We start from the raw sequence: 18,609 nt of genomic DNA on the forward strand, positions 1-18,609 counted from the left end.
ACTGCTTCGTGATAGTGCGACACAAGCAGGGTTGCGAGGTGATGTCGCCCAGGAATGATGATGGGATGAGTGTCATTCAAGCTTAGACTTGACTGGCCAATCCGACCTCCTATCCTAAGAAGTCCATCTGGGCCTATCATGGGGTGCAGTTTCCACAGGCTGCTAGAAGGTGGGATGTTGGATCCTGAGTTGATACACCTAAGCTCCTCTGCATAGCATTCATTCTGGACACTCTTTACGATGCACACTTCAGCTTTTAGCAGCTCTTCCTCTGTAGGATGACAGATGTGCCACCCCCGACATTCCTTCTGAACGGAGTAAGCGAAGGAGCAAGCTACATGAATCAGGTGTGCTATGGCTGTGAGGAGAGTGCTGAACTTGGAGAAGCGTTCAAAGCGTTGTGGGTGTACCACATCTCTGGCAACATGTGTGATGCTTGTCGTCACCTGGGAACGTACTTCGGAATCGATGTCAGGGTCCACAAGATCGTACTTCTCAGACGGATGCAAGGATGCACCGAGGAGAAAGGCTGGTCCTTTGAGCCATGTTGTGCTACTAAGGAGGGCTGTTGTCACTGTTCTTGACCCACGTCAGCTGGGTTGAGGTGTGTTGGGACGTACTTCCACTGGCCAGGACACAGCGACCGGTTGATTCTCTGAACCCTGTTATGCACGTAGACGTAGAATCTCCTTGACTGGTTGTGGATATATCCCAATACGACCTTGCTATCTGTGTAATAAGTGACTGTGGCGTCAAACAAGTGTGAGCATAGGACCAGCATCTGTGGAGGAACTCCAGGCCTGAAGGGGGCAGAGAGAGCTCACCCAGACACCCAACAGACAGGATGCAACCCATGTTTCTGGAGGGACCGATTTCACCTGCGCACCTCTAATCAAGCATGAGTATAAAATGTTTGGAGTTAGCTCCGCGAGCCCTCTTTGCTCGGTCTCCTCAGCCTACTGACAGCTCATGTTCAACCACAGACGCAACTGGTATGGACTTCAAATATTTTGTTTGAAAGAATCATTTGTTTGCTGTTTTCTGTTTGATTTTGATCTGTTTTGAATTTAAATGAGATGTTTAGTTTAATGATCATGATTGATGCATACTGATGTGGAATGTAATTTGCCCTTTTGTTTCTTAAAGGTTATCAACCTATTCTTCCTCTGGAATTTCACTTTGTGCCATCAATCTAAAAGAAAATAAATCACCAGAACGGAACAGAGTTGTCCCCTTGCATCATTTGTGTTGAACAAGCCGTTTTCAAGTTTGGGCAGAGCTGAATCTGGATCTTAACATCTGGATAACTTGACAGTTGATAACCAGCTAATATCCAGCGTGGCAGTGAAGACCCCAGAATTAAAGCCTGAAGAAAGAAAAGCTGTCATCGCAAAGGGAGAATTGACTGGGAAACAATGGCGAAGGAAGCTCTTGGAAAAACAGTGAAACAGCTGAAGCAAGAGAGGACCTTGGCTAGAAGTGCCTTCACCAAACAAGCCAACTTCCTGAGCAGAACGTCAGGAAATTTGACAAAGACTGAACTACAAGAGGAGTTCAAGCAGCTCACGTCACTGGCAAGGAACATCGGGGAAACGAATGATGGCTACAGGGCTGGCCTACTGGCAGACCTTGAAGCTGAGACTGATGAAGGTGAAGAAGTCAAGCTGGACGAGCAGCAGCAAACAGACCTGGAAAAGGAAATGGAGGAGTGCGATGCAAAACTGGATGAAGTCCGAAAAACAGTCCAAAACAACCTCTGGCCCAGATATGGGGAAGGTGAGATCGGAGCTGCAATAGAAGAGGCAGAGACAGCCTGTGAGGGACTTCAGGGAATACCTGTCTCCGCCGTGAGTAGAGATGGCTATGAGCTACGGTGGGACAGTGTGAAGAAGCAAATCCAAGGTGCCGCTACAAGCCTATCAGAATGGGAGAAGGCAGAAGGCAAGTCTGGAGGACAGAGTGAAGGAGCTGAAAGCTCTAAACACCAGCCTTGAAGCGAGGAGAGCAGAATTTCTCACAGCACAAAGAATGGCAGAAGAGGAGAGAAGACGAAGAACACCACCACTGCCTGTGCCAGCTCATCAACCAATAGTAAAAATAAAACCAACCAGTCTACCCAGGTTCGACAGATTCAAAAGGAATTTCCATCGATGGAGGAAGGACTGGGAGAACCTGCAAAGGCAGGGGGAGCAGACCGGCTCAGTAGAGGCAAAGAAGTTCCAACTCCTGGACAGCATTGAGGAGAGAATTTACCGGGACCTGCGCCTGCCTACTTACAACACTGCTGAAGATATGTTCAGAGTGCTGGAGATCAGGTATGGAAACAAGTCTACAATTGCCCTGGAGATAATTGAAGATCTGGAGAAATGTCCTTTCTTTGCTCAAGAGGAGACTTCAAGATGAAGGAATCTGATGGAGGAAAATCCACCTGGAGAAAGCAAAAGCTCACAGAGGAGCAAGTAAAATTGATGTCTGAACTCACTCCGGAAATGGCAGAAAGATTCAGGAAAGCTTTTACCAACACCACTGCAAGGGCCAACTGTGTTGTGAAGGATCAACGTGGAGTGGTGGCGTCAAGAACACCTGAGCTACCAGTCATTCTAATGCTGTTAGAGGTAACTGCCAATGCAGGACAGAAGATTGGAACTCTCATTGACTTAGCATCAGACACCAACTACGTCACCCACAGTGCTGCCAGGAGATTGAATCTGCTAAGTGAAAACATCACGCTAATCGTCCATGGAGTCGGAGGGACGGCCATGAAGGTGAAAACCAAAAGATACTCACTCAGAGTGAGGGTCAAGACACCCAGCGGCACGGAGAGAGCTCATGAGCTTGTCTGCTATGGCTTGGATGAAATCGCCAAAGTGCACAGAGTAATCAAACCAGAGCATTTAAAAAAATTCTTCCCAGGAACCAACCTGGAAGAGCTCAAAAGACCAAAGCACATTGAGCTACTCATCAGTCACCAGGAAGGAAGACTTGCTCCACAAAGAGTGAAGGTGATTGGGGACCTTGTCCTTTAGGAAAGCCCATTAGGAAAGACGGTTGGTGGAGCGCATCCAGACCTCTTTGAAGAGGTGGATATGGCTGCGCATACATCTAAAACACACTTTGCGCGAGCCATGAGAACCTCAGCAGTGAAGTATCAAGAAATCACTGAAGCACAGGAGTTCAAAGCTGAAACCAAAAGTACACTTGCTGGCAAAGAGTTCTTGGGACTGGTGGAGATGGGACAGCATTGGAGCAGCCTGCGAACCAAAGTGTGGAGGATGCCGGTGCAGCAACTGTCAACCAGGAGGCAAGGAAATGACTCTGAGTGAAGAAAGAGAGCTGGAGATCACAAGGAAAGGGCTAACCTAGATCAGAGCAGATGCGCACAGTGATAGACCACACTGGGACACCAAGTATCCCTGGATTCAAGATCCAAGTTCCCTTCCCAACAACAGGAGTGGGGTGGAAGCCACTTTCTTGAGGACAGAGAAACAACTCAAAAAAGAGCCAGAGTGGAGAATGGCATACACAGCTCAAGTCCATGAGATGGTGGAGAGAAGAGCAGCAAAGAAACTCACCAAAGACATCACTGCAAGCTGGAAAGGACCAGTATGGTATGTCAGCCACTTGGTGGCACCAAATCCGCACTCGCTCACAACACCCGTGCGACTGTTATGGAACAGCAGCCAGAAGTTTAAAGGGCTCAGCATGAATGACCTTCTGCTGAAGGGGCCTGATGTCCTCAATCCCATCCGAGCAGTACTACTCAGGTTCAGAGGAGATGTCCACGCTGCCCTTGGCGACATCAAGAAAATGTACAATTCTGTGTGGCTGGAAGACCTGGAGATGCACCTCCACAGATTCCTCTGGAGAGACACTGAGGAGGGAGAAATCGAAGAGTATGCCATCACCAGAGTCAACATTGGCGACCGACCAGCAGGGTGCATTGCACAGCTGGCCATGAGGGAGACAGCAAAGCTGCCCATGTTTGCTCACCTGGAGGAGGAACGTAGGATCCTTGATGAGGATGCTTATGTCGACGATGTCCTGACCTCCCATAATGACTTGCTAAAGCTGGACCAGAACACCAAAAGAGTTGAAGAGATCCTGAAGGCAGGCGGGTTCTTCCTCAAGCCCTGGGTCCGGTCAGGCCAAAGTGGGAGGCAGGAGGTTGTGCCAGGAGAACAAGGAGCAGAGGAAAACAAAATACTCATTCTTCCAAACCAGATGAGGCAAGGAGACAACAAAGCCCTTGGAATTGGATACCCCGTTGAAGAGGATAAACTTTACCTCATGACCTCAATCAACTTCTCAAAGAGGAAAAGGAAAATGAGAGTCGGCCAAAATCTCCTTGGTGAAGAGGTGAGAGAGAACACTCTAAACCTACTGATGAGAAGACAACTGCTAAGCCAAGTAGCAAGCCTGTATGACCCAATAGGCCTTGTCACACCTGTCAAACAGAAGGGTGCTATTCTTGTCAGGAAGGCATTTCAGGAAGCTGGAGGCAAAGCTCTGACCAGAGACACTTGGGACAAACCTCTGTCTGAAAAATTGAGGGAAGAAGCCATCCTGCTGATTGAGGAATACACACGTCTTAGCCAAATCACCTTCCACAGAAGCCTCACACCAGTCGATTGGATTGAAAAACCTTGGGGAGTAACATTCTCTGATGGAAGTGACAAGAGCTATGCAGCTGCGGTGTACTTCAGATGGGAAACTGAACAAGGCATCCGAGTCAGACTGGCTGAATCCAAAGCAAAGCTCACACCATTGGACCAAAAGGGAGAACCAGTGAAAGCTGAAACACGACACAGGAAGTACATTGAAAAACACAGCCGAATGGAAATCGAACGATGGCTCCATCTGCTGGACAGTCGGACTGTGTTGGGAGCAATCCAAAGAGACAGCTATGGACATCAAACCTGCAAACAAACGCAAACAAAACTGTGGCGTTAACCAATCAGATTTCGAGGTGGCGACAACGGGCCAGCTAGCAGGCGTACCTAACGTTAGCACGTGCACATCTTCTGATTGGATAGGCACTATTGAGAGGCAGAGCTAGGCAGTAGGCAGAGCCATACAGTCTATGGGCAAAGCTAGCAAACAGCACTAGAACTTGAGCAAGCTAATTTGTGTAGATTTCTACAAGCTATTTTTTTCAACCCACAATGGCTGAAGGAGGAGAAGAGATCAATTTGGTCGAAGATATAATTACAACGCCATTTTCAAAACGAACTTTTCAAGTAAAGCTACACATCTTGAAAAGGGAACGACCAACTCCAACGCTAGCGAGCCTAGCACAGCAGGGAAACTACGAGCGGTACCCCTGGCTCACAGCCTCCGAGAGGCACTGCAAATTGTACTGCCGGGAATGCCTGGTATTTGCAACTGATCGATTTGGTGTTTGGAGCCACACTAAATTTGCAAACTTGAGTTGTCTAACCAAGGCAGCAACGAGACACCAAAGCACAGCTGGGCACTTGGAAGCACTGGTGCTTTTGAAAACCTTTGGGGACACCCGAGTGGATCTACAGCTAAACGAACAAGTGCGCAGGGAAACGGAGCTCCACAACGAAAGGGTGAACAAAAATAGGGAAATATTGAAAGACTGATTGATTGTGTCCTGTTTTTGGGTAAACAGGAACTTTCATTTATGGGACACGATGAAAGCGCCGAGTCCAGAAACAGAGGAAACTACGTGGAGCTTCTTTCTTTTCTTGCTGAGAACTACACAGATTTGCATTACCACCTGTACACAAACAACATGTTTACTGGGACGTCAGGCAAAATACAAAACGACCTGATTTATGCTATTGCTGAAGTGATGGGAGAAGAGATCAAAATGAAGATTAAAAAAGCACCCTTTGTCGCTGTTATGGTGGACGAGACGTCAGATGTGGGTAATGTAGCACAGCTGGCACTTGTTCTGCGTTATGTGACAGACACAGGTGTCAAGGAGCGGTTTGTCAGATAATCTGATTAATTAAGTTAACTGTAAATGCTGATGTATTGATTATAAATGCTTCAGAAATATCAATATAACTCTGTTGTACTTGACTATGTTAAGGTGATGCAATGCCCGGTTATACTGCGTTTCTGTCTAAATGTATAGTTTCTAGAGCCATGGCGTCATAATGATGGTATTAAGAGGTGGAATAATTCAGGTAGGACTGTGTAGGATATCACTGAAGGCCTAGGTGTGAAATGCACGGCCCGCCACTGGTGTAAACATATACTCACAGACGTTGCTCTAGCGAAGAGGGAGAAAGAAGAGCTGTGTAACGGAAGAACTGAAGACGGCACGGCTCACACAACCGTAGCTAATCACTGCGCTGAGAAACCGGCTTCTTAGCCTATCTCCCAGCATGCACTGTCTGAGTTGCTATGGTAACCAAAGTAAACAAATGACACTGAACAGTGTTTATAACAAAAAACGACAGGGGTGTAACCGGTGGACTTTCGTATAGCCTCGTTGCACGGTAACCGTAAATTCTACTTACGCTGTTACTGTATGCGCTTCTAAACTTCCGGTGTGATATCGGTGAACGTCAAACATGGCGAGTTGCTACACTAGATGCCTGCAGGATCTCCCAAACATTTCCATCTCAGATGTCTAAGGCCTAAGTAATAAAATGACTAATTTCATTATATTCAGGGTGCGATTTGTAGGGGGGGATGGTGAGGATTTCCCCCCCTCTGGTTTTCCTATCCCTACCTCTGCTAAATTATTTTTATCTCCGGTGGGGACAAGGATTTCCCCCCCTTGATAGCGATGAATGCAACTTAACTGCTAGCCTACTTAAACTCTTGAAATCTAACGATCTTCAGTGTCTTTACATCAGAGTAGGCTATTCAGCAGCCTTCTGGCAGACGGTGCATATTTCTGAACGTCATCGAAAACAAAAACATTGTAACATTTTTGTGCGGGAACTTCGCAGGAAAAACAGCGCTGAACCAAACATGAAACGCGTTCAGAGCAGCATATCATCTTACTTTACAGGACCCATTTGCAGAATTGTGGATAGAAGAGGGCCGAAATGCTGCAGACAATGCCCCGATAGGAAAAACGAAAAAGCCACCACAAATTTGTCACCAGAGCCGACTGTTTACTTTGTCTAGTTTTCCAGACCTGTCCCTGAGTGTTGACAGCACGTTGTGCTATTTAGTGAATTATTTTGAGTGTTTGATTTAAGTTAATTGGAGGGTCTTTTCATGGAGAGCATTGATGCTGTTCTATGGTGCTTTCTGCCTGTTAGTGCGTATGCATGTTTTTGTGACGTTGAATAGAAATCCATGTATGGGTTATTAAAAGTTTTGCCATGTTGTGATGGGGACTAATCCACGGACCCGAAAAAAGGGCCTGTCTACTTTTTGCGTTTTTTTCTCCCTAGTTATGCAAGTTAAAAGTCCAATGTTCTTGTCTATGAATAAATAAATAAAAACATCCCCCCCTCTGTTTTTTTGTCAAATCGCACCCTGATTATATTAGATCCACAACTCTGCTTTGACAAGTTATCACTTGCACTTACCGTTTGAGGGGAACTGCTGCTGCTGTTTGAGGCGGTTTTCGAGCTGGTAATCCTCACCATTTTGCTGTTCACGGCAGGCTCCACAAGTCCCCAAAATGCCTGGAAATGCTGGTAGGACGCAAATCTGGTGTAGAACCGAATGCTGTCATCCGACGCTGTCAGACGATGTAACCCAAACCTCTGCCGCAGGTGTAGCCCCTCGATCTGCTGTTCCAGCTCCAAAATCCTCCGACGCAAGGCTTCGTTGTCCTCAACCAAGTCACTTGCTCGTATCACCGTTTGTGGCAACACCGAGTAGTCGTGGTCAGTAGCTACAGCCGCGATTTCCATCTCGTTGTCAGAGACATCGGGACTCTCCACATCTGGCCGCGGGCGCCTCTCCCAAACACTCGGTCTAGGTGCCGATAGCTCAAACCCGTTCCAAGAAAACAGAACAGGGACTGATCCCTTTTGGAGTTTTCTTAGTCCCCCGGCTGTCACGACAAAATCTGTGCTTTTAAAGTGCCTACTGCAGACCTTTGAATGTTTCGTCGGACTGAAATTATCCCTTCGGATTCTCCTCAGCCACTCAGCCCGTACCGCCGGGTCAACGGGAAATGAATGAAAGGAAAGTAGCTTATTGTACCTCGAAGAATTCGTACACTGAGGTACACAACAGTGCAGTGCCGATGTCCCCACCCTTTGAAAGGTCAGTCGTCTTTCTTTTATTGTGAACACACTCATTGTACACTTCTAAATAGTAAAAGCCGGTTACCGGTATCCAGCTGTCAAACGCTATCATAACACGGAAGTGTTCGACCGGAAGTTTAGACGCGCATACAAGTAACAGCGGAAGTAGAATTTACGGTTACCGTGCAACGAGGCTATTCTCTGCGTTGTGTGTTGAATAATACTGCAGGCCATTAATGTCTTTGGAGGCGATCTCCGTTTATTTCTGACGGCGAAAAGGGGAACAACAAAATCCTTTCGTCAATCACACTTGTGTACTTCAAGCCTCTACGCAAATCAAACAACTCAGGAATATGTTAGAATATTACACAGCGAGTCAAAGCTGTAAAACAAATTCCATAAACCTAGCTTAACAGCGGAAGTTACTAGAACCACAATGTCGCTTACCTCTCCCATGTAGTACAACAGCAAAAGGGTAGAGGTAGCGTGGGAAACACCCCTTTATAGGAGGGTAACCCCCAAAAGTGGACGTAGGGGTACATAAGTTGAGTCTCACTAGTTCCTCATGTCAGGTTAAAACACAGATTTTGGGTAATTATAACACTAAATATTACATGACATATTACTGCTATAATTGACCCTGTTACAGGGGCATAACACTTACTGTACACAGCTTGGATGGTTCCCTGCTTCCCATCCTGAGGTGTCAAACAGTTTTCCAGAACAACTTTGGTGCCGACTGAAAGTCCTTCTCCATGGCTTCTCCGAACTTCTCCCACACCCGCTGCTTTGCCTCGGTCACGGCTGACGCTGCTGCCCTTCGGGCCTGTCGATACCTTGCAGCTGCATCAGGAGTACCAGGGATAACATATCCCGGAAGGCCTCTTTCTTCAGTCGGACGGCTTCCCTGAACACCGGTGTCCGACAGGAGGTTCGAGGGTTACCGCCCCTTGAGGCACCTAAGACGTTGAGACCGCAGCTCCCCGCCGCAGCTTCAGCAATAGAGGCTTTGAACACCGCCCACTCAGGTTCAATGTCCCCAGCCTCCACAGGGATGCCTGAAAAGCTCAGCCGGAGGTGTGAGTTGAAGGCCTCCTGGACTTGGGATTCCTCCAGACGTTCCCAGTTCACCCGCACTACACGTTTGGGCTTACCAGGTCTGTCCATAGGGTTCCCCCGCCACTTGACCCAACTCACCACCAGATGGTGATCAGTTGGCAACTCCGCTCCTCTCTTCACCCGAGTGTCCAAAACATGTGGCCTCAGGTCCGATGATACGAAAACAAAATCGATCATGGACCTTCTGCCTAGAGTGCTCTGGTACCACGTACACTTATGAGCATCCTTATGTTTCGAACATGGTGTTTGTTATGGCCAAACCATGACTAGCACAGAAGTCCAGTAACAAACCACCTCCTTTCCGAGAACCAGCACCTTATCGTGGTGGAGGGGTTTGTGTGCCCCGATGAACCTGGGGGCTGTGTTGTCTGGAACCTTTTGTTCCTGGTAGGGTCTCTCATGGAAAATTGGTCTCAGGTAAGGGGCCAGACTAAGATTAGTTCAAAAGACCTCATGGAAAACATACATGAAAGCGAGGATACCCGGCCAGGAGGAAAGCCCGGGGTCCCCTTCTGGAGCCAGGCCCAGAAGGAGGACTCGTCAGCTCTGGAACCTTACTTCTTGATAGATTCAAGATTCAAGATTCAAGAAGCTTTATTTATCCCGAGGGAAATTGAGGAAAGGGGTTAGGGTATAGGGGTTGGACTCTATTCTTCTCCGGAGTTGCCCAAGGTGTGAGGCACCGAGCGGGTGTGGGGATACTCACAAGCCCCCGGTTGAGTGCCGCTTTGTTGGAGTTTACCCCAGTGGACGAGAGGGTCGCCTCCCTACGCCTGCGGGTTATGGGGGGGAACACTCTGACTGTTGTGTGTGTTTATGCACCAAACAGCAGTTCAGAGTATTCGGCCTTCTTGGAGACCCTGAAAAGAGTACTGTATGGGGCTCCCGAAGGGGACTCCTTAGTCTTGCTGGGAGACTTCAACGCACACGTTGGCAATGATGGAGACACTTGGAGGGGCGTGATTGGGAGGAACGGCCCCCCCGATCTGAACCGGAGTGCTGGTTTGTTAATTAAAATGTCTATAATGGAAATACATTTCAAAGTTTGAAAGAGACTACTATAAATAGTTCTCTTTACTATGAGAGAGTTTCAAATGAGCAACACGTGAGCAATCCGTGAACATCACATTACTTGATGAATGCATGCTGGGTGTCTTAAGACTTATTTCAAGAAGTAAAATATTACTTTGCAACAGTTTTCTTTTCCTCCAAACACAAAGCTTAAGAAAAGAAAATCCTCAATATTTCACCAAGTGCCCAGACTGCTCTGTCTTGAGTTGTGGTCCAAAAGGATGGTCATTAAAATGTTTTTGTTCTATTTGTCTGAACATCATCTGCATCACAGAAGCTAAACTATGTTTGCTACAGGCAGAACCGCTCACGACTAACGCCCTTCATGCGATTCCAGCAGATTTTTTTTTGGCCCCTACCAACATCAAAGCATCCCTTCAGTGCCAGCTGGACTGCAACAGCAGTGGTGGGATTGACTGTGTGTGTGTGTGTGTCTGTGTGTGTGTGTGTGTGTGTGTGTGTGTGTGTGTGTGTGTGTGTGTGTGTGTGTTACAGAGTGGGAGATGTGGCGTAAGTCCCAGCCATTGGCATAATTTGTGTTGATAAAAACATCTTCTCACACCTTTTCCTCTTGATAAAGTGACGCTTATCCAGAAGAAGGCCTTGCCTACTGAGGACAGTCCTTATATTTCTGCAGCTGGCCATCCCACTAAAGGCCAATCTAGATGAGTCTCTCGAACACTCTTCACTACTTACCGTCCAACAGGACATCTGAGGATGGCACTCTCTTTACCTACTGGGCACAATCTGAGCTAGTGGGCGAGTCTGGCCTGGACTTATAGCACTTTAGATTTATAGCCAAAAAGAGAACTCTGCTTTACATTCTTGCATTGCAGTCTACTCTACATATTTTTTAAATTGATTTCTTGACACCTTGAGCCAAAAAGTGTTGAGAAAGTCTCACATAGGGATAACGCTCACATCTGTTATATAAGATTGGACTATATTGTCCACTATACAGATGATTTGGGTGCTCTTTTAACCTGAATATCCCATAAAGCAGGAATCTACAGTAGCTTGTACTTATGTAACCCAGCATCATGAGCAGTTTCCAGAGGACAGCTGGTGTCGCCCATCAAGATACAGAAGCAGCTGGGACTCCTGGTGGCGACCAAATATGCTAATTAAAAAATGAAGAATTTAAAAGGCTACGATTTTAATGAGATGTGAATCATTATAGGACATTTAATAATCCCGGGGAAAACATTAAGCCACCAATTCACAATTTGGACACAGCGCTCCGTGGGGTGATCAGTTTCTGGTAGGTTGCTGCTAAAGGTTATCTGCAGTTTGTTTGGCTGAAGCACTTTTGTTGCTTTCAAACTTACGTTCGTATTCAAAGGAACTTTTAATCTAGTTAAAATAATACATTTCTTAATACTATGTTACCATTAGAGACTTGTCGTCTAGTTATTTCCCTGCTGGTTATTTCCTGTGAGATGGTCCATGACATTATCTCATTATTTGAGATTTATTATCTGTACCAGCCACTCTGTGATTAAAGGGTTTGCTCATGCCCTCAATTCTGCAAAATGACCAATCTCAGCACAGTTGTGAACAGTTGTGAGTTTGTGATCCATATGATAAACATTTTTTGTAGGACATTGCTCTAGAGTTAAACATAGCAAAACTTAGGCTTACATTAGCAAGCTATGGGGACAGTTAAAATAATGAGCTATGGTTAACCCGACGCTCTGCAACAATAAGAAAAATGAAAAAAGGGTCAGCCATGAACTATCAAATGATTATGAAAAAGAACAGTAAAGCCATGTCTACAGCTACAAAACCACAGTAAGCATGCAAATATGCTCATTCCATGTCCACAAAGAGTCACTGAAGAAACACGGTGTGTGTAGACCATGAGTGTGCAGAGGTTGTGAGGAAATGTTAGCTTTATCTAGGTCATCTGGAATCAAGGGAACACTTCATAGCAGGATGAACAAATTCTTTATCAAAGAATAAATAACCTGCTCACAGTAAACAAGTAGTTTGTAGCTGCATTAAGGATTATTAGGAATAATGTTACATGGCTATATATAGTTGTTTTCCTAGTACTGTATACTAATTAATTTCTTGTTCTCTAAATCAGGTGCTATATGGCACATGACCTATAAAAAACAGCTAATAAATACCAAGTGTGCCAGCTGGTTGACACTTGCATCAATTAGGCTGATGATATCACAGGCTAAACTCGTTTATAACATTTATCATCGATATAAATCGAATAAAGGCAATTTTTTAGGAGAAGACATTTTGTAAAGTCTTAATAGGGAAAGCATAGCTGAAAATGATACGATTTATGATGGCTGAATTTCAATTTGTGGCTCGGTTTCAGGGTGCTGGTATTGTGCGTTTTCATTGGGACACTCGAACAGAACAGGGCCATTGTTGGTGTTATAAGCACACCTGTGCTTTTCCTGCAATGCCAGTCAAAATGTGTGCTGTGACAAAGGCCTGTGCTCTCAATGCTCAGTTCCCTCATGCCTACTGTGTTTGTGCTAGGCTGGACTAATCTCATCCCTGACCAGGGTTGCTGTTGAATTCACAGAGAATATTGACATAATAATGATCCTCTCATCTAAATCCTGGCAAAATATGCAAATTAAAAAATATCCTCAATATTTCCTCTTTCTCTGACTACACCAAGTATCCATACTTAATGATTCTTTCTTTATGATTCTTGGTAACTACTTATATCAAATTAATATGATTTAGTGGCATTTAGTGGTTTTGTTTTTCCATAATGGGCAACTATAGAAACACAGAAGTAAAACATGGCGTACTCCATTACTCCATTGGGCTTATTCTGATGTAGAATTCCCTGGTTTCAGGTGGGTGTGCACAAATGAAAACAACCCATAGACATTTTATTCCATTCTGGCTAATAGAGCCCTTAATCCAGCACACTGGACCTAAAAGACCTAATTGTCAACACGATACAGAAAAAGATATTTGCAACACAACCACTGCCTGCATTTGCATCAAAATACAGCGTTGACAAGATGTACAGATGCCAAGACATAACAGTGTCCTTCAATACAAGTCACACAACGCTTTCAGTCATACAGCAGCCTTTAACGCAAAGAAGTCCACCCAAGCAGCTGTCACTGAATAAAATTGTAATTGCCTTGCACAAAGCACGAGAAGAAGGAGATTACATTTAGCAACACTTTTCTGTTGATCTTGCATCAGACACCACATTTAATGTACTTGTTTGTTGTCATCCTGAATCCTTAGACTTCATTATTTCCTATTTTTAGGCACTGTCATTTATTGACCATTCACTCCATGTTTGCAATGTGAATAGTCACATTGGCCAACAAAAATGACCAATCATGAAGATCTTTATTTTTCCATCATGCTGTTTTTATTGCATTGAGCCACGCTGATGTGTCATAAGCCAGATGCAGAATTACTGGCATGCAGTACATCCTCGTTTTCTGTCCCTTGTAAAAATGTCATCACTAAAATATGCTTGATTGCAATCTATCAATAAAACTAGCACATGAGCACATGTGTATGTCATAAGAGACACAGTCCAGCATCCTGCCGGATTGGTTACATGCTCATCTCTGTTTCTCTCAGAGTAGTGCAGCAGGAGCTTTAAATGGCTGCAGCCACACAGCTGGGACTGCTGGTGGTCAGCTACAGTTAAGTGGCTTGGGCAGCAATCAAGCAGCTGCAGAACAAACCAACAACACAACAAATGAAGGGCTGGCAATCCCCTGCTTCAAATTCACAGTCGGCTGCTGTAGAGTCATCCATCCAGCAAATCTGTTCCCCCCCTAATTAAGTTGAAAAGAGGGAGTAAGAGGGTCATTATACACTTATTTATTTGGCAAAGCACTGGTACAGAACGACAATCTTATTCTTGTGCCCGGGTCATATAATTGGTCTGAACAATGATAAGCTTAGCGACATGCAGAGTGATGGGTAAGGGCGCTTGGGGGTGCTGTAAATTGTGCTATGCCTGTGGCACACACACTTTGATCATTACATCCTCAGCGGGGAGCAGTGCTGATGAATGCCCGTGTTGACCTCAAATGCGTTTTTGGTGGCTGCTCACACAAAATACTTTATTGCTGCAAATGAAAAGGGGATAGGTGTCCTGTGAGAAGTGGCGCTACCAAGTGCGATTACATCACTAACAAGAAAAAAGAGGAGAGGATTCAATTTGGGAAGAAGTGTATCACACGGGTAGAGTGGCCCTTGTGCTTGTCAGAGATTGGGAGAAAGGACCGTTAATCATGGCACACAACCAGCAGCTCAAGGGGTTCAGCAGTGGCTGTTTGAGCATTCTGTAAACTGAAATACAGGTGGTGTCACTGGAAAGGTCAATGGCATTGTTAGGAGGCCAAGTGAGGACAATGAACATGTGCTTTATTATTTGACAAATATAAACTATAAGACACCGTGCTCCTCTAGAGACCGAAAACTGTCAGCAAATGAGTTCAGAACAGTCACAGATACATGGTGAGAGGTTACAAAATGTACTACCGTTTGTCATAGAAAGGCATTATCTTATAATTGGTTAGTTTATCTATAACCCTTAACATTTTGTTTATGATATTAAATGACTTTTCATGGTCAGCAAATAGTGTGATAGCCATTTACATTAAGTGTATTTCTCTTTGTAATATTTGTACTGGTAGTCATTCCAGTGTTGGATTCCAATCGCCCACTGAAGCACAAGGGGTTCTTAGTAAGTGATGCATGCATGTAATCATGAAGCGCAATTTTCTCTCAACGATAACAGCCTCAATGTTTGCTGTTGCCTCTCTTTACACATGTAAGTGTTGTATAATGTTACAGTTAATGCGAACGGAGCATCCAACTGCAGCTGCTTCACATTTAAAGCATTCAACTGGACATTTACTGGGAAGCAATCACAGGGAATGCAATGTTTGTCGCTGCGGTGGGTTATTAAAACAAGTCAACAAATATTTTCAGCATTTTTGGAAAGCAGATCAGGTTTAACTTCTTTGCATTTTGTTTGTTTTTCCGAGATGCTAAGTCTAATTGCAATCCTGAGTTTTTGTTTCAATAGCTTCTATTTCATGTGACCCAGTAACTCCAAATCAATTCAGCATTGTATTGCTACAGTGAAAGAGTAAGTTGTTTTGGATTTTGCTCCACCTTCTATTTTTCTCTGAACATTTGAATGAAATGAGGCTATTTCATTTGAAAAATCTCTATTTTTGTCAATATCTTCCATGTTTTGTGACACAGTGTCTCCAAATCAATGCAGCATTGTAAAACTACACTGAAATAGTATACAATAAATAACAGATTTGTTACAAAAGAAATCTAGAATTCCTCTCTGTGTCCACTCAGCAACCTTACATCAAAACCACAATAACTCAAAACCTCATCCAAAGTGAATTTTTGTGATAATATTAAATGAATTGAGGAGAATTAAGTCATGAGATATGATTGAGGGACACACTAAATGAGAAAACAACCCCAGTGTATCTGTATCGCTTAAAACCAATTGAAACACCGTTGTAGGTTTTAATACTTAGTCTGTATAGAACTACCTGATTTGGAAACTTGACTTACTCCAGTTTTAATGTAATTGAATTAATGTATTTAGATATTTGTATACTGGCATTAGATCCATTCCTAGTTGGAGACTTGGCTTAGAATCACTGTGGCGCTGCATAATCAGGTACACTATTAAAGCAGTGAATTTCCATCCGCTGCTCAGCACAACAGACAGATGTTATAGGATCAATATGCAGCATCATCATTATTAAAGACGAGGGGACTAACGGCAGTCACTTGTCCGTGGAGGAGTGTGGATGTGCTGCAATCAATCCAGATTGGGCGAGACATGGAGACGGGAGGGATGTCGGCACTTCTGATATTTAAAGGGGGTCAAGTGCCATTGATCGAAGGCTTCCCGCAGAGATCTACAGACCTGTCATCGATAAGACGGATTAAGCTCTCAGTGCCAGCACATGTTTCTCTACTGCCCATCATATTCTCACATCCTGTCTGCAGCGTATGCTCTATGACTCACTTTTCCATGAGTCTTGTGGGTTTACTGCTGCTGAGGCATTGCAGAAAGTGAACAAATGAAATCTAAGACTGTTTCAGTGGGAGGATGAAATGTATCCACACTTGAATACATTAACTAAACAAATATAGGGAACTTTTTTGTTGTTGCTTGTTCATGAAGTCAATGTATATAGAAACTGCCTAGTCCTTTAACACAGATTTTTAAGGGTTAGGGTCACCTCCTATATTATTTCTTTAAGCTGCACTATCAATATATCATGTCAATATTTTTTGGAGTCATGAATCTACAGATAACTACACGGGCATTCAGATAGGCCGTCTCCTTTCACCCAATGTTTCGAAAGTTGTTCCTGAATTCTATTTAAAACAACTAGTAGTTGAATACTGAGAGCAGAGGGACATCAACCGACCTTGCAGTTCCCTGCTCTTAGCTTATTATTTCGGTTTTACAGCCGACGACTAGCTAATGTGCTGGCACATTGTCACTGCTATCAGTGTTCTTCTTTCCAGCCCCAGCAGGCTGCTATTTTTTGTAAGAAAAAGTCTTATAAATCCACTTCTTAACTGCCCAGCACCAAACAGCGAACAGAATCAGCACCTACCTAGCTCAGTGAAGGATTTAGCAGCAAGAGTCACATATTTAACTGAAGAGTAAGTGGAGTCACACAAGCCTTAAGGGAAAGTAAAAACACAATTTGTTGGCTAATGTTGCTCCGTTTCCGCTTGACATGAACCCAGGCAACTGTTTGCTAACATGTGTCACAGCAACCCTAAACTGACATCAATATTGAATTTACAGCTCGATCCTCTGCCCCCCGATTGGACAAAACATGTTTTATTTTTGCTTTTAAGGGAACGATATGCCCAAAAAGTGTATCTGTTATGGAATATTTTATATTTTGGAGGTTATATATTCCATGCTTCATAATGCTAGTTTTTGAAAATGTTAGCATTAAAAGGATTACATTGCCTAATAATGCTACTAAAAACACAGTCAGTTTTTTCTTCTTTATCTGAGGTGCCACTTCATATATTCCCTAAACTTTATCATTTCTAATTTGTAGCTTAACTGGCTACACTTTGCTTTAGGACCGATGATTTGAGACTTGGTGACTCTTCGAGATCAAACATTTACAGGTTTAATTTGCTTTTCTACTGGCGAGCAGTGAACCATGCTGTGGAGAGGTGGGAATCAGTGTTGACGAAACACTGAGCACTGGATCTGGGTATTTGATTTCACCAGCTGCCCTCCATCTCATGGGACACTGGCATATATCCAGACTCACAATAAAATACTGTAGACTCAAGGGGGCATCTCAGCGTCCTCTGCGTATTCTCATTTCATCTTGCTCAGATATGCTGACCACATAGACAGATTAAAACACAGATCTCTCAGGCCTTAATCTGTCATTTGTATGATAACACATTCATTCCTGAGAGACAAATGTTTGCTCCAGATGTGAGGTTTTCTGACAGGTGTTTGCACATCCAATAATTGCACCTTAATGTTAAAATCAATCTGTTTCTTTCAAATGTAGAGGTAGGCAAATGGAAAAAAGGACAGAAAAAACCTTTCACATTGATAGCTTATAAATCCCCCCAATTAGTGCAGCAGCGAGTCTGTGGAGGCGTATGCTTTTAAGGGGAAGATATCCCAGGAAACAGTCATCTGATATCCTGCATAATCACCATGCATTGCTAAAACTAAAAATAATCAATGGATTACAGATTGTGTATGCATAGCTGGGCTTCTCATTCATGTGTTTTGCTCTTTTGTTGATACAGATGTAAGTTGACTTAATGCATAATTTCACTGTTGGGTTTGAAATGGCTATTATTATTATTAATAATACTAGCTAAATACATAACCTGTATTCCAATATTTGCACATTTTATTATGATAAATTCAAGTTGATCTGTTTTCTGTAGAGCCTTAATTAGTGAGTTAGTCTACCACGTTTGCTGTTTCAGCTCCTACCTGCCACCATTAAGCTTTGGTCCATCGATCTTACTTTTTCAAATATTCTGTGATGTTCACATCATGACCAGCAGATGTCAGAAGGTGTTCCTCAAAACCTGGGTGTTCCTCTAAGCACTGGGATCACATTATTGTCATCAAGCTTGAATCTATGCTCATTTTACATGCAATATGCATGTTAAACCAGCATAATGGAGGAACAACTCAAGGTCTGCGTTTGTGTCAAAG

General features: G+C 44.0%; 1 long non-coding RNA gene across 1 annotated transcript; it reads left to right on the plus strand.

Moving 5' to 3' along the window:
• Positions 1-756: 756 nt before the first annotated feature.
• LOC134859131 (uncharacterized) lies at positions 757-1,221 on the plus strand. The gene is made up of 2 exons (XR_010165049.1): positions 757-992; positions 1,147-1,221. It is a non-coding gene; the product is annotated as an uncharacterized LOC134859131 (long non-coding RNA).
• The last annotated feature ends 17,388 nt before the right edge of the window (positions 1,222-18,609 follow it).

This window comes from Eleginops maclovinus, chromosome 22 (genome assembly GCF_036324505.1).
Source record: "Eleginops maclovinus isolate JMC-PN-2008 ecotype Puerto Natales chromosome 22, JC_Emac_rtc_rv5, whole genome shotgun sequence".
Taxonomy (NCBI): Eukaryota; Metazoa; Chordata; class Actinopteri; order Perciformes; family Eleginopidae; genus Eleginops; species Eleginops maclovinus.